Source organism: Strigops habroptila, chromosome 1 (assembly GCF_004027225.2).
Source record: "Strigops habroptila isolate Jane chromosome 1, bStrHab1.2.pri, whole genome shotgun sequence".
NCBI classification, from domain to species: domain Eukaryota; kingdom Metazoa; phylum Chordata; class Aves; order Psittaciformes; family Psittacidae; genus Strigops; species Strigops habroptila.
The window spans coordinates 18,049,340-18,055,170 of NC_044277.2; the positions used below are offsets into that span (position 1 = coordinate 18,049,340).

Genomic DNA, 5,831 nt, shown 5'->3' on the forward strand with positions numbered 1-5,831 from the left:
GTTCCCCTTAGTTCTTCACACCTGGGCTTCTGCTCCAGGAGCAAAACAAAACAAATGCTTTTTGTATTTCTGGAAACGTTGCTTTATGACAGACTTGCCAAAACTTTTCTTCTAGGTGAGCAAGGTAATTTTCTCACCCTATTTTCCCATCTTATTGCAAGTCTCACACAGCATCAAAATCTGTATAATACAAGAAGACACCACACTCATGATCCATGGATATTGCATTTCTTGCATTTCTGAAGAATGTAACACAATATATAGCTAAATAAACAAAACAAAAAAACGGGCTTTCCAGAGCAAAGAGTACTTTTCCACTGAGAGTTTGGTTTCCTTGTACTGTTCAGCCAGGAACCCCCTATGACTGGTGTCTGGCTCCCCACTCTGGCACACCGCAATACAAGTCTCCTTATGGATGAAACAGTTTCCAGACAAAAGACCCAGAGGGCTCTGAGATTTGCCCTTCACAGAGATGTCTCCCACTTCACAGCTGCCGGTCCTCCAGAAAGGGAGCCTCCTTTGAACACTGTGGGCTACAGCTTCAGGGCACTCACCAGCAAATGAATACACCTAGCACTGGCAGAACAGAAAACGGATAACGGATTTATACAAACCACTCATTAGCTGACTACTAATCAGGAGAAAATTTAGGCCGTATCTTTTTCATAAAGTTTTGTAAAAAAAAAAAGGCAGTGATTTAGCCAACCGAGACCTTTTAATTTGTGGGCTGCAGTGCTTTCCAAAGCTAATCGCTTACTATAATGAAGATTCTCATGGACTTGATGGAGCTTTGTACTGTACTGCTTTCTTTTTTTCTTCATTTTTTAATGTTCATATAGATGTATATGAATTACATTCTAACGACTTACTGTTTAGATAATTATTTTTGTGTACTGTGATTGTCATACTACTGACAGAAAGACTTTGAAAAACCAAATAAATTTCTTTTTCCTAGAAATAAACAGATTTTGAATTTACAAGAGTATGTGTCTTTTTATAAGAAGGCAGAACGGCCATCATCCTCTATTAGTACAAAGTGGCGTAACTCCACTAATGTTGATGATTTGCTATACTATCTTGTTTTCATTGAAAGTGGAGGTATGTTACAGAAGACATAACTATTTACTCATTGCTTGTCGACCTTAACCAATACCCAAGCTCCTAGATGTCCATCTCACCTTTGTCATTGGCTCCTAATTTCTATGCTTCAGACAAGCATTAATACATCATTTTGAAGTAGAAAATGGAAGACTTGCTGTTTTACAGAGCACTACATGAGGATCTCTGAGCATTATGCAAGGTGTATCTAATTGAGCCTTTGAATCTTCCAGGACTTGGGAGAAAGCAGTTGGACGGTACTCCTGTTCAAAACAGGCTGCAGTTTGTAATAAGCCACCTCATTTCAAATTACTGCTCTTCTGATATTATTACACTTTGGGCTGTGTTTGGTTTTATTTACTTTGTGCTGCCCATATGGACTGCAGTTTTTCTGTAACTTAATCCTTAAAACATCAGTTCTAAGAAAGGATCCTCCTTCATGTAAAAGAGATGTGCATATTTATCAAGGTTATCAAGATTCAGATTTGAGCTTCTACAGGCTGACACTCAGAATTCTCTAAATGGGTAAAAAAAACTATTTTGATGATTTAAAAAGCCTGTAGAGAGGCAGACATGAAACTGTGTGATTGTACTGGGGTGATCTACAGTAGCTGAGTATCTGTCCTTAGTTGTTCAGAGAGATGCGCCGGGCTGTTAAATCAACAATCATAAGTGAAAAATGTCCCAGAGCTCACACTGGTGTTTGTCGGAGGCCTCTGTCCATGTAAGATGTTCCTGAAATTTCCATGTGCCATTCCAGGATGTGTGTCATGGCCTCTTCTGAGAAGCATGAAGTCACTTGGCCTTTGGTCTTGTGACTTCCAGCACACCCCAGGAAAGGAGTATTTCATCAGGAGCCATAGCCTGTAATGTCTTCTTCTTTAGTTAATATTCTAGCTGTGCCAAACAATATTAACCCTTTACTGCACATATGCTGCCATGCTCCCTGAGATGCCTGTGCTTGGGTAATCTTTGAGAAGGCATACTGCAGGATCTGCATCTGTTGTAACAGGTAATCCCAGCAGGAGGGATTTCAGTCTCCCCAGTAAATAGTTTATGTACAGAATCTGATTTATCCTTTTGCTTTTCATCAAAACGCAGAAAGTTTTAAAATGGAATAAAAATCAACCAAATACAAAGTCCCTACGGTTAAATCAGACTCAATCCTCTCATATTCCTTTCCTCCTATGACTTCTGTCAACAGTTTGCTCTTCAGTGCAGGATGACAACACTGCAATGTGACTGTAACACCACAACTGCTGACAGTCTGATCAGACCAAAGCTGTTACTGTCACAGACAGGGTAGATCTGGGCTTAGCAGAGATATGCATTTAATCCTTTAGAGCCCTGTGCCAGATGGGAAAGTAAAATGAGTCTTTCAGTGCCATCACCCTAGTGTCCTCCTAGCAAGCACTCCCATTTCTGTGTCTATGACACTCACTATATCTGGCAAGAAGGACTGTATTTAAACAAATATTTCTAAGTAGATCCTTGCCTCTTACCACTATATTAAAGGGCTAAGGGTATTAGATTTATTAATGTGTTCAGACAAATATTCTAGATGTGTTTTTTTCCATACCTCTAAGCATTCCTGACAGCATCTTTCCTGATCTCCAGTCCAAACGTTGTTCCAGACCTCCTAGCAGCAAGAGCTCCCAGGTATCATTCTTTGCTGTTTTCTCTACCAATCTATGTAGAAGATCAGAGAGAATTAATTTTCTAAGAATTTTAAAAACTAGCTAATATGAAACTAGAAATACTGATTAATGAACATCCCCATGTAACACAGGACTTCTCTGTTATTCCACTTCTGGTAAGTAGTGTGCAAAATTATCACATTAAAACAATGCACTTTGTACCTAGCTTTGTGTACAGCATCACATTCTACTTTAAGTGACACTGGTATAAACACAGAGCAACTATACTGAAATGAATTTCCTCCTGCTTTTCACCAATGTGAAAATGTGATTGTCCTTTTTATCAGAGCCCTTACTTTTCATCTGGAAATTCAGCCATTGCTCCAGATGAAATGACATTTGACTAATGACAGGAAGCCAGTGCCAGAAAACCAGCATATAACGTACCACGTACAATACACATAGCAACCAATCAAGACTAAGGCATTATGGCAAGTGTGCTATTTATCACTGCTTAAAACCTATGTAAAGCTTTTCTTTGGGGAAAAGTGAGAAAGAAGTCTAAATTTTTCACAAACTGAGCCTAACTGAGAAAACAGTTCACTGCAGAAGGTGTATTTAATTGTTTTGCTGAGTGTGTGCTCATCTCTGCTGCTGCCACTGTTCATCCTTATCCTGAAATTATCGGATAAAGAGCTTTCTGGCCCATGGCTCTTGGCTGAAAAAGGCCCTCTCTCTCTTCTCACAAACAACATCAAACATCCATCAGTGTAGCACATCTTAGACATTTGTCCTCTTAAAATACCTTTTTCAAAGTAAGTACAACCAGCAATCATAAAATAACAACCTCCATTTGCAGCTGTAACAGAATAGTGTTATATTATCTGTTGGATCCTGGAACCAAGGATGCGGTGGGAAAGGACTAGACCTTCATGGGCACTTCCCTGAAGCCACACCACGCTGTACTGGGCCATAAATAAGCCTGTCCAGTCTAAAGATCATATTAAGCAACACTGGAAACTGGTCAGTGGGTTATTTTGATCCTGTTACTGCTTCAATCATGAAGGGGAACTTTTCAGCTGCTCTTAGAATTGTCTTGAATTCCCCGATAAGGAGATGCTTTGAATTCTTTGGCAGGGCCTTTAAGCCTGACTGGAGAAAGGTACCCACTGGGCCTTTGGAGGGATTACCATATTATTCTGGTACTCACCAAAGTAACTTTGAACTGAAGGAGGATGGACCAGCCAACTGGCTTCTTGTTGATACCAAAAGAGCAATGAGGGGGAGAAGGACAACAGACTGAAAGCAGACTACCCATAACATGTAAGAAACATGAAGCAGGAGGACCAAAGAGAGCATACTTCAGATGCGTAACAAACAGGTTATCTCAATGTTAATATTTTGACCAATGTGGTAAGTTTCTGGGAAGGCAGGAAGAAGCTAATTTTAGTAGATGACTGAAGAAATAATCCTACCTTGGATACAATTTCTGCAACAGGAATTGAAGGAATAAACATAATCTGATACCAGAACCAAGAGAATAGGAGTATATAACAATGCCAGAATTATAAGAAGAAAGACTTTTTTGGCAAAAAATAGTCCAAGACATAAGTACTTCAGCTGAGTTGGTAAGTGGAAGAGCGTGTCACTAAAGATGCCTGCAATCTAATTTACTCTTCCATCAATCCATTTGATATTTCTGTAGTGCTGTCTGCCATTATTCTTTTAATTTCATATTGCCACTTGTATGTCATGTGAAATACCATTTGAATGCCAAATGGCAACTGAGATTCTGGCATACGCTGTTGACAGCTGTTTTGAAACTACGAATATGATGTATACTACATCTGGTGAGGCTGGACTGGAAAAGTACGGTGGAAAAGAACAATTTCTCTTTTGGGATTGCTGGGAAGGGTTTACAGTATCTAAGTCCCTTATTTATTTATGGGACTCTCCAATTACCTACCCATACATGTAGTCTTGTAAAATCAGAGCCAAAGATTGATTCAAGTATTTCTGCAAAGCTGGTTTGCTCTATGTGACTAGGGACAATGACATAGAACATGAAAGAAGAGAGATGCTTGAATGAGTTAAATCAGTGAATCAATAAATGATCTAAAAATATTTTTTCATTAATTTTCATGACGCAGATGTGACTATGCCAAGCAAGGCATCATGTGTACTCAAGCCTAATAAAGGCTAATACCTATGACTCAGTAGCAGCAGTGGCAGCAGGCCTCCTGGAAGCTGAAATGAATAATCAAGAGATTGTTGGTGTTGGGCTGATTTTGTAGGCATTACTGAGTAAAAGAGACTGAAACCACAAATAATGTGCTTTATAAAATTTGGAGCATAACAGCCAGGTAAGCAGTGTTGTCTCTGCTAGCTCCAGATCTGACTGTTCTTCACAGCTGATTTCTAGAAAAGAAGTCTTGAAGCAAAACCAAGAAATGCCTATAGATGATAGTAACAGCACCTACTGGGAGCAGTGTTTCAAACCCACCTCTGACCCAGAAGTGTATAATCTTTAGAAAACTGCTGCCTCTTTCTGCTTCAATTTACCCTTTGCCTATCAAACTGTCAGAGCCTTTATTTTGCAATTTGCTGCACAATAGTCCATCTTTACCAGGAGAAGAGAAGAAATGCTTAGCCCTTTCTAACCTAATCCAGGGAATCCTTGGAGATGTGAGATGTAGACCTGACACCAATAGACAGGGCTGGACCTGCACTTAGGTATCCCACTTTCATGACACATATCCCAAGTGCCCAACTACTATATGTGAAAATGGCCTTTATTTTTGCTGTGCTTTGACAAACAAGCTGTTAGTCAGAACCTAAGGGTTGCCTTGCATTTGGACTGTGACTCTCCTTCTTAGAGCGGTGAGTTAGACAACGAAGTCTGGGATGATGGGAAAAACTTCATCTACATCTTGGCTCTGGAGTTTCTCATTGGTTTTTCTGTTCAGTTTTCTGATTGCTAGGAGTCCTTTCATATGCTCCTAATGATTCTGTGTATTATACTGAGGTAAGACAGACAGCATGGCTAGGATTGGTAATAGTACAGTCAACCTGACTTTTTAACTTTGGCCAATACCA

At 39.7% G+C, this 5,831-nt stretch overlaps 1 long non-coding RNA gene across 1 annotated transcript; it reads right to left on the reverse strand.

Moving 5' to 3' along the window:
• Nucleotides 1-212: 212 nt before the first annotated feature.
• Nucleotides 213-2,758, reverse strand: LOC115617516. The gene is made up of 2 exons (XR_003994620.1): nucleotides 2,678-2,758; nucleotides 213-576 (listed from the first exon to the last, which is right to left on the reverse strand). It is a non-coding gene; the product is annotated as an uncharacterized LOC115617516 (long non-coding RNA).
• Between the last annotated feature and the right edge of the window lie 3,073 nt (nucleotides 2,759-5,831).